The 10,929-nt window shown below is 48.9% G+C and overlaps 1 long non-coding RNA gene across 1 annotated transcript; it reads right to left on the reverse strand.

The window, feature by feature from the left end:
* Positions 1–57: 57 nt before the first annotated feature.
* LOC147913684 (uncharacterized) lies at positions 58–5,029 on the reverse strand. Its single transcript, XR_015548631.1, has 3 exons — positions 4,707–5,029; positions 4,181–4,357; positions 58–146 (listed from the first exon to the last, which is right to left on the reverse strand). It is a non-coding gene; the product is annotated as an uncharacterized LOC147913684 (long non-coding RNA).
* Between the last annotated feature and the right edge of the window lie 5,900 nt (positions 5,030–10,929).

The raw sequence follows: 10,929 nt of genomic DNA on the forward strand, positions 1-10,929 counted from the left end.
TGATGATAGATCAGTTCAACTGAGTTCTTTTTGGAAGGTGGTGATGCAGGTGGGCTCTCAAGGTTACGCCTATATTATGGTATCAAGTCTATCAGCTTCAGTTTGTAAGGCTTCAGGAAAAAGGGCAGGTTCAGTTCTCAGTGATTCTAAATGAAAATGATGCAAAAAATCAAAAACGTTAGTTTGGAGATCTGTAGCCAGATATTTCAGGAGACTGGAAGAAATCAGGATCCAGTCTAGTCAACAGATATAAAAAATAAAAACCTCAAAAGACAATTAACAAAACTAGGATCTAATATCTGCAAATGTATACTATAGTTTTATAGTTTTTACTGAAATATAATTTTTTTTTCTCTAAAATTACCCTCATTTTTATTAAGATAGAGTTGGCCCAATTATTAACATAAGTACAGCAAGAATAGCAATTGATCACATAGGCTCTTTTAAATCTGCTTTGCTGGAACTTTTTATAAGGAATCTCACATTGAACTTTAAAGGCCTCTCGAGGCCAGGAAAGCCAAGCCAAGGATTTTGTCACCAGACTTTGCCTGCAATACCTATAAATTTGGGTGAATTTCTCTATTCTGAGGTTTTCTCAAAATATTTCAAGGTTCTTTGTACCTGCCAGATAAGTGACATTTTTTACTTATCCTGGTAAGTGCTGCTTGGAACACAAGGTACCAGGCCAATATTTCCACGTGGCTTTATTCCATAAAGTCCAATTTTCATTCCTCAAAAGCTGTATGGTTATATCGCAAATATGATGTTCCAGTCATAACCTTGGTAATATAACCAGTTTTTTTAATTGTGTCCTGTTACAAGGAGAACAGATTCTTATTGAACTTATGCAAATAACTATATTGCCATGAAAACAACAATACTTACTAAGAGTTTCTAAATTTGAGGGATCAGATAGAGAGAAAAAGATAAACATTTCAATTTTATTTACAAAAGTATTATTTACCAAATTGCTATAAGTCATAGCTAGCTCAGGAGAAAAGAGAAAAAGTTTTTCTTAAATCTGAAAAAACAAAACATTAAAAATTCAGCAATACTTCAAATGAAAAATCATAAAAATTATAATCAGTTCATTCAGTCCAGTCCTGTGTAATCTATTCTTGATCCCAATCTTTTGTTAGCAGCTTCATGAAGTTATCAGTCTCTCCAACAGATTTCTGTAATTTCTTATCAAGTTCAGTTTTATGATCAGAAAGTTTATCAGAAGCCTGTACTTCAGTGTAAATGTCAGAGTCTTTTCTACGAATTTTTCTGAAGTTGAAACATTTTGCAAAAGCATTAGAGCAAAGAAATAAGTCTGTAAAGAACAAGACCTCAAAATGGCAATTGACAGAGAAATTTGGTTAATTTTGTGACATACAACATTTTAAAATAATAATAACCAGAATTACGACTGATAATCAGGACAGATCAGCATTTCAGTAATGTTGTACAATTTTAAAACACCTATATCAATAATATTTACCCACATAATAGCACCTAAGCAGACTTATCATCACTTGTCTGACAATCTTTTCCATGTAATTTAACATACTGAATCAGCCTAATAAGTTTAGTATCTTTTCCCTTATAGGAAGAGAGCAAATTCTTTTGAGAAGTTCCAGGGCCCTTTGAAAATTCTCAAAGAAAAAAGTAAAAAAAAGACTTTACGATATGAATTTTGGGGGAGCTTGTCAAAAATATAAACAGTCAAAGCAAACATAGCATTAACAGTCCAAAAAGCCTTAATAGAGAGACCTCAGTCTTTTGAACACAGGAAATTATTTTAACAAAACATAGATTTTTTTGTCTTTTAGGTAGACACTCAGAGGTAAAGAAAAATCTTTTGTAACCTCTTTATCAAGTTTAAGAAAATTATCCTTTTAAGAGAAATAAGACCAAATTATAATTTTGTACCAGCTTATTTTTGATATTAAAACTCATTTATTTAATTAAATTTATTTTAATCTTAGCCAACTTGACCATGTAAAAACTCTTTTTCCAGAATTTTTCTTTCACAAACTTATAACTTTCTTTTTACATTCAGAATTTGTCCCATGTCTTTCTTTTCCCTTCTAGTACTTGAGGACAAATTTATCTTTTTTAATCGACCAAACAAAACATTTCTATTCTTTGTTTTTTTTTTATATATCTTACTTTTCTTGTACACAGACATATTTTTTTTAATTTTTTAGTAGCTTCAATCACATATATTAATTAGAAATTTTAACCCTTATAGACTTTGACTTCTAAGTAAAAACTAAGTAAGCAGTTATAAACTTTTTTACATTAACATTTTGTGGATTGGAAAATTTATGAACACTTTATAACTTCTAGAAATATGTTACTTTATAGTACAATCTTTTAATAAAACACATGTTTACCAATAGACCTAAAACATCTTTTAGTTTTCCTGTAATGAAAAGCCAAAAGTAGACAAATGTACATTTAGCAATCAATGTCTAATATCTTATTTTATTTGGAAATGATGATACTCAGAGAATTTCCATCATAAAATTTAGCAAAACTCTAAAGTTTTAAGTTACCAGAAAGAGTTTGGAAGCTGTAACCACCATAACACATAATTATTGTATAAAGTTCATCCAACGTTCATCTTTTTTATAACTATTTAGTTACTTATTCCCAATAATTATTTAGATTGCCTACAAGACTTCATAAGACTTCAGATAAAATTAGCCATCATTTAAATTACTATTTTTGTTAACCAGTTCTGTAATAGAAATAACATCAGTTTTTTTCCTACAAAATTTCATGCAGTTTTTATCACTTCTTATACCTTTAAACACAGTCATCACTAAGATTTTTATTAATAGGTCTTGGTCTTATAATCTTGGACCAGGGGAGCATTTCCAGTCAGACATTTTAAAACATATTCAGGCAAGGTTGATGCAACCTCTCTATACAAAATCAGCTCAAACATTCCAACCTTTATAATCTCATCAACATTTATACTTTTACATGTTTTCAACTCAATTGTAACCTGAGTCAAGGTCTTAAGACTAGTCAAATTTTTTCTTTCCTTTTTCTAGCCTTAATTTTTAGGTACCAATTAAGCAATTATGTGAGAGCTCTCAAAACACTTTTGTTTTCCCCCAATTTAGAAGTTTTTCCAATTCAAAGGATCTGTCGTCTGGCCATTGACGAGTGGGATCTTCACTTGTATATTTATTCTAATAGTGACTTGAACCAATAAGCCTTTCTAAGGAAAGACCCGGAGGTAACTTTTCACGCTTAGAATAAATCTTTCCCATGGACGCAAGAGGCGTCCCTGGTGAGGGCGCAGATGATGTAGCCCCCATGATCCACAGAATTCACTCCCAAAGATATTCAGACTCCCCTGAGAGCTTGGCACAGCCGGACAGAGACAGTTCGGAACCCCAGTGTACTCGACTGGCCACCAAGGTGCACCCCGGTAAATGCACCTTCCGTATGGTGGAGACCAAGGAGAATATTTTCACTGGTCACAAAGCCAAGTTTTCTCAGGACACAGAACAAGACAGAAGGAAAAACCTCATCCGGTTTTTTTTTTTTTCTTATGTGCACAATGACAGCTTTAGCCACGCCTTAGGTCTCTTGGAGCCAGAATAATACCTGGGGGGGGAGGTGCCTCAGGGTTGGGGACTGTGTGCTTTTACAAAGTACCTCGTCGTTGCACGGACATTTTTCTTGCAGTTGGCGGGGGAACCTGTGTCATCTACCCCGTTCCGTGACCCAACTTATCCTGTCACGGGAGTCTTCTGAAAGTGGCGAGCGCCCTAATGGCTCTTAACTGCTCGACCCGCGCCCACTTAAATTTGCGGCCTTTTTGGCTTCCAAGATGCCCTCGGCAATGACCTTCACTTCATGTGCATAATAACCCACAGCAAAGTTTGTAGACGCCGGTCTGGTGAGACCCGCAAACTCACCGGTCTGTTGGGCCGGCCCGGACAGCAGGCTAATAGGGCCTATGCCTGCGTCCTACCTTATGGTATTTCCTTCTTATGACAAAAGACACAGACAAAAGAGAAAAACAGAAACTACCTTTGGGAGGAAAAGGGATCAAGATCAAAAACCAAGAGTACTCTACCAAATTTAAACCAAGAGTCACTAAAAGCCCAAGAAACTAGTTTCCCAAATATTTTCTCCTGCCAATCTAAATTTAGAAAGAGAAAAGAATTCTCACCATTTCTTTCCGCCGGACTCCGCAGATAGAGATTCCGGGAGGCTGACGTGGTAAGAAATCTTACCTTTTTGCCGGCTTTTGTCAGGCGTTCCCGTATCTCATCATCTGCAGTAGTCCAGGGAGAAGGCAGGTCCTCCAGCTGTAGGATCTCATCCCGTCAAATGAGGTCCACGTGACCTAACAAAAACAGAACAATGAACATCAAAGACACACCAAAACAAACAATCTCGCCCGGTTGGCGTCTCTACAAACCAACCGAAGGCGGCTTCAGATGGGAGGGGTTTCCGCATCCTCCCTGGGAAAAAGAGTGCCGTTTCTTTTTCCACCTGAAGGGTGGTGGTCAGGCTTTCCTGACTCCCCTTGTCCCTTGGGGCGTCCCCCAGGGTTGCAGCCTGCAGTTCCCAGCACGTCTGCCACTGCAGCCGCTTGGCCCTCACGGCCCGAAGCGGCGGCTGCCCAGATACCGAGACCAAAATAATGCTTCGCGGCGCCGCACACACTCACACACCCAGTCACTCAGGCTTACCTCCAAGGGGTCTTCGGAGTCTGGGGTGACCGCGCAGATCCCGGACGAGCCCCCAAATGTAGGATCCCAAAAAGGAAACCCCAACTCCAGTCTCGGGAAGGCGCGGACCCACAGACACAGGAGACCGAGCTTGATGCAAACGCAAGAGGTGTATTAAGCGGAGCTCCGGGTCGACACATATCTCTCGCAGGAGACAGAGGAGTCGACCCCGGACCTTAAAGGGCAAACTCTTATATAGGGTTTGGAAGCACAAAGCGGGAAAAGGTTGGCGCGGTCTTACATGATTGGCTAATTTGAAACATTTAAACAGTTACATTTTATGGCGCGAATTGCTATGGCGCGAAGCGATTATCAGGTTACACACACGCGTCCCCATCTGGACCCCCTCCACCCCGACCCTCCCAAACTTATCCCTCTGGAGCACTCTCTTGTTCTCAATTCTTCCCCGAACAGTTTAGGGTGGGTCTTTCATGAATAGAGTCAGTCAGGATTGATAAACGTTCCCTCCTATACCAGGAATCCTTAGGGCGTGGAGGTGCCTGTCTCTAAGGTAGTAACTTTTAAATTTTTAATATAATTTACTTCCTTCACTACGAAATCAAGGTGTCGCAGGCTCACGCTCCCTCCGAAGACTGTGGGGAAGAATCTTCCCTTGCCTCCTCTCGTTCCTGGTGGCTGTGGCCATCCTTAGTGCTCCTTAGCATGATCCCCATCTCTGTCTGTGTCTGTGGCCAAATGTCCCTCTTTTTATAGAGACGCCAGTCCTACTGGGTTTAGGGCCCACCTACACCCCTAATCCAGGATCTCATCTTAACGGCAAAGACCCTATTTCCAAATGAGGCCACATTCACAGGTTCCGCATAGACATGAATTTTGGGGGACACTAACCCAATACAGGGGGCAGGGACTTTGGGGAGCTCCGCGAGGACGCTGCTGCAGTGGTCCAGGGGAGGACAAGCATGGTGGTGGTGAGGACCCTAAGTTGGTTTCCCATCCTCGAGAGAAGGGCTTCATGCCTCAGTGTTTCTGAGGCTCACAAGCTCTCTGCACGGGACCCTAAGGGGCTGGGGCCCCTGGCGCTGGCTGCTGGCTGCAGCGGTGCTGTCGGGGACAGAGGGTGGCGCCTCCATCCTATCAGGCACCCCAGCACCCACCCTGGGAGACACAGTCCCCCAAGGCCCAGCTGAGGCCACCTCCCTGCTCTGCCCCGGGCTTGCCTCTCCTGCCGCTCATTCCACTGGGCCACTAAACTCCTTCCTAAAACCCAGTCTGCCCCACCTCACTTGGACCAGCTCCCTGGGCTGGCATTCAGGGCCTTCCACGCCTGACCCCAGGCTACGTCTCCTACCTCACCCTCTTCACCCCCAACTCCACGTCCCCCTCATCCTGGCCAGCTGAGGCTGTCAACAAACCTGCTGTGATGCCTCGTTCCCTACCTTCCTTCCCTCCATCCTCAACGAAGTCTTCCGCTCAGACACCACCTCTTCCAGGAAGTCCCCCTTGTGCTCCCACTCTCCCAGGCTTGGCCAGATGGCTGCCCTGGGCTCCCACTGCTGCCTTGTTGCCCCGCCACAGGTCCCCCCTCCCCGCACTGTACTTTCTGTGCCGGGTTTTGTCTGTGCCCCCAGCTCTGGCTGGGAGAGGACCCCACAAGGCAGAGGTACCCAGAGACATCTGATGGCCTGAGTCCACTCTCAGCCCCTCACCCCTCCTGCTTATCCCCCACCCCCAGCCCCCAGCCCCACCCACCCCCTGCCCTGGGCTCTCCCACTGCCCTGGCCCCATGGAGTTGGGACTCAGACACGGACAGGGCTCCAGGCACATGGACTGGAGGGCAAAGCCAGGCCTGGAGCTTCCATAAGACAATGGTGGGAGCTTGGGGCCATCTCCACTGGGAGCAGAGGGAGGGGGCTGCGGACAGGAGGGGAGGACAGGAGGGGAGGCTGGGACAATTAATGGGACATTCCTCTCTGTCCCTCGGGCGAGAAGTCACGGAGAAGAATGGTTGTCAAGGGCAACACATTCTTTCCTGTGGATAACTCCAGCCTGGTCACCCACAGGGAGAGGAGTGTCTGAGCCTAAGAGCTGAGGCTGGGGAGGCAGGCAGGGCTGCCTGGCGGGGCTCACAGCAAACAAGGCATAAAAGGGGAAGTCTCGGCCCCCTATCTCACTCCTGAGGGCTGTGTCCCCAGGAGTCAGGGACGTCCAGGCTGGGACCAGTGGTGGGGGTGCGAGAGGAGGGCCAGGACATGGCTGCAGCGGCTTCTGGCTTCTTTGCAGGGGTCAGGGGGCGGGGAGCAGGCGGCCCAGAAAGCTGGGTTGGGGGCCCGTGTGAGTGGGCAGAGGGCCAGGGCCGAGAGCAGGCAGGCTGCAGCCTGCACTCATCGGAGTCCGCTCTGAAGGGCCTGGCCTCCCTCCAAGCCTCGCTGGCGCTCCTCCCTCTGCCTGCCTGTCGGCACTCAGTTGAGTGTCGTCTCAGCACTGACCCTGTCCTGTGCCCTCCACCCCGCTCAATGCTCATGCCCATGACACCACAGTAGGGGCAAACTAGTAGCTACCGCAGCAAAACACCACGGACCGGGGGCTGCAACAACAGACACTTGTTTCTCCCAGCCTGGAGGCTGGAGTCCAAGCCCGAGGCGTGGGCAGAGTTGGTCTCCTCTGCGGGCTCACCCCTCAGCTTCCAGGCCGCCTCCTCCTCGGTGCCCGCATGGTCTGCCCTCTGTGTGTGCGCACGCCTGGCGTCTCTCTGTCCTGCACTCTTCTTACAGGGAAAGACTGGCTCAGGGCCCACCCGAAAGGCCTCGTTTTACTGAATCACCTCTGTAAAGGCCCTGTCTCCAAACACAGCCACGTGCTGAGGCACGGGGGTGAGGGGTCACGTCTGGATTCTGAGGGAACGTGATTGTCTGTAACAGTGGTGCGCCTCCCCGCTGACGGGGACACTTTCTGAGGACAGGGACTGGACCTAAGCTCCCTGCGTGGCCTGTGGGCTCTCTGGGCTGGGTCCCTAGGCCTGTCGTCCTGCCCAGCATTGGGTGCCCAGCGGCTGCCTCCTCCGTCCCCCGCCCCACTCCACCCCACTCTTCACCCTCCCCCACCTGCGGGGAGGGAGGGGGTGGGCGGGTCGCAGAGTGAACAGTGAGGTGTGGCTGTGTCCCTCTGTTCCTGTTTCACGCCGGTGCCTCCGGAGAGGGTGGTGCCTGGCCCGCTCTCCACCACAGGCCTGGCGGCTTCCCAGGCCGCTGCAGGCAGGGATGGGAGGGCCTCCAGGGAGCCCAGGGAGGCGGTGGGCTAGGCTGTCAGGGGCCTGCTGCCCGGCTGTGTGGCCATGTGCTGAATGTGCCCTCTCTGTGCTCCAGCTTCCTCTTGGAGGTTGGCGAGGGACCAAGCTCTGCAGAGGGTCCCTGTGTCCCTGTCCTGGGCAGGGCGTGGGGGCTCTGAGGTGACAGCTACAAATGGTCAAAGTGACAGCTTGGTCTTCACTTGAAATAACAAAACATATCTCAAAGGAAAATATAAGAACTCATTAACTGAGCATCTACCCAGCAGACCCTTCAACCACCTCCTCTCACTGCACCTCATGGCAGCCCTGCCTGCTGACCATTACTGCCCCCATTGTACAGCCATGAACACTAAGGCTCGAGGGTGGGGTGTGACATGCCCCGGGGCTGACCCCTAGAGAAGCCCTTGCTCTGCCCCACACTGGTCCTGGGCCCTCGCAGAAGGCAGACAGCCACCAGTGCCAGCAAGGCTCTGACGATCTCCCAGCACTTAGTGAACTGCTTTCATTACAGTGGTCCTTGCAGACAGCGAGCATGAGCCAGCACACGCCGCTCATGCTCCTGGGGGTGACAGAGGGCGGCCCTGCCTTCTGACTGCCCAGCCCCTGCGACACCCTCCCCACGTCTGGGTCACTGCCTTCCTGCCGCATGTGTCCCCAGAGCCAGCACTAGCTGTAGGACGGCTTTTTGAGAATCCCCCAAAGGCGTCCCTTCTCTGGGAGGACTTGGCCCCTCACCCACACCCAGGCACCTTGGTGCACAGCCACAGTGCGTGGCTTTCCAGCCTCCCGCAGCCAGCGAGCCCAGCAGTCATGCGCCACACCAGACAGGGAAGCGGGTACTGTGGCCAGTCCGTCCTGGCCAGGGCAGCGGCCGCCGTGCCCAGCTTCCAGAGGCGACCGAGCCAGGAGCTCCCACGGCGGCACCCAGGGAAAGCGGCTTTGTTCCGCACTGGGATTGCTGGTGTGGTCTCCAACCCCGGCTCTCGGAGCCTCCAGGAGCCCCCGATCTCCTCTAGAATGTTCCTTTCCCACCTAACTCACCAAGGTTGGTTTCTGCTGTTTGCATCGGAGAACACACTGGGGTGGGGGTCCTGGGTCCCTGTGAAGACTGAGCCCACTTAACAATGGTCCTGGGTGGTTGAAAGAGACCCCACCTTTACCAGAGACTGGACCCTAGAATGAGTTCTACCCAATTAAAAATGATTAAGACATGATTCAGCCAAGCAGAGGATGGGTGAGTGACAGAGCCCACCACAGGCAATGCCAGGGCTTCTGTTTCCTTTTCCCCCAAAATTATGCTCAGTGAAACAAGGCACTCACAAAGGACCACATATTGCGTGATTCTATTTCTATGAAAAGTCCAGAAAGCAAGCGGGTGTTGCCAGGAGTGGAGAGGAACGGGGAGTGACTACTCTCCGGGGACAGGGTTCCTCTGGGGGTGAGGAAAATGTTCTAAAGCTGATCGTGGTGATGGCTGTACAACTCTGTGAATATACAAAAAACCATTGAACTGAATGCTTTAAATAGGTATATTGTATGAAATTCGAATTATATCTCAATGAAGCTGATATTTTAAAAAGTGTGAAGATATGTTTGCCTTTTATAAAGCATTCAGTCAACAAACATTCAAGGACTTACTGGAAGCTGGGCACTGTGCTAGCTCTGGGAACACCAGGTGACGACGGTCCCTGCCCTCCTGGAGTTTACAGTTTAGTGGGAGAGATGCAAAAACTCACAGTTTTGGGGCCGGCCTGGTGGCACAAGTGGTTAAGTGCACGTGCTCCGCTGAGGCCGCCCGAGGTTTGCCGGTTCGGATCCTGGGTGCGCGCCGACGCACTGCTTGGCAAGCCATGCTTTGGTGGCATCCCATACAAAGAGGAGGAAGATGGGCACGGATGTTAGCCCAGGGCCAGTCTTCCTCAGCAAAAAAAAAAAAGGGGGCGGGAATTGGCAGATGTTAGCTCAGGGCTGATCTCCTCACAAAAAAAAGAAAACAAAAACTCACAGTTTTAAATGTCTGATTACAAAATGAAAAATGTGCTGAGAAGGAAAACAACAGGGTTCTAGGAGAGCTGAGGGGTCAGGAAGGGCTTCCCTGAAGAAGTGACACTGGAGCTGAGGAATGATCCAGAGGCAGGGGAGCGAAGTGGAAGAGTGTTCTACATCAAGGGAACAGCAACTGCAAAGGCCCTGGGGCCTGTGTGGCTGGAATCCAGGGAGCAAGGGATGACTCAGGGGGCCTCACGACTGAGATCATGAAGCGGATTCCGTTCTTGCAGCAGGAACTTGCTGAGAGTTGTGAACAATGGTGTGACACCATCAGGTTTATAATCTGGTCCCTGTGGACGCTGGGAGGAGAATGGGGGTCAGGAACTCTGGTGTGGGGAGACCAGCGAGGGGGCAGTTGCTGACATCCCAGCGAGAGACCCAGGCGGCTGGCCTGGGGGTTGCCAGATGGTAGAGGGAAACGGACAGTTCAGAGGTGCAGAGGAATAAAGTGAACCCAGACGGTGAGGCTGGGGGGTGCCCAGCTGCCTTGCCTGCTTTCCACCTGCTGTCCTCCCGATTCCTTTGATTTCTCGCCTGATGACTCATCTTCGAGTCATCCCCATAATCATTGCTGTTTTTTCCTTTTTAAGAATGAACTTGTTTTTAACCACTGAGCCATTTTGTTACAGGCCAATGGATTCAGAGGCACTTCCCCAAATACAGCCCTGGAGGAAATTTTAAACGCCCTTTAGTAAAAGATTCTCCACAAGGTGGCTCTCACTATGCGCTCTGCTCCAGGTAGTCACAAGCTGGCCTGTGCAGGGCTGGGGTCCGGCTGACGACTCTCGAGCGTGACTCTGGGCCAGAACGCCCTGGCACAGCTCCCCAGGCCCAGCGTGATGCTGCCTGTGCTGGGTGGTGGCCGGTGCCACCCCTTCTCCCTGTGAT

The sequence above is a fragment of the Ceratotherium simum genome, chromosome 26, assembly GCF_057802395.1.
Source record: "Ceratotherium simum simum isolate JZ-2026a chromosome 26, ASM5780239v1, whole genome shotgun sequence".
Taxonomy (NCBI): Eukaryota; Metazoa; Chordata; class Mammalia; order Perissodactyla; family Rhinocerotidae; genus Ceratotherium; species Ceratotherium simum.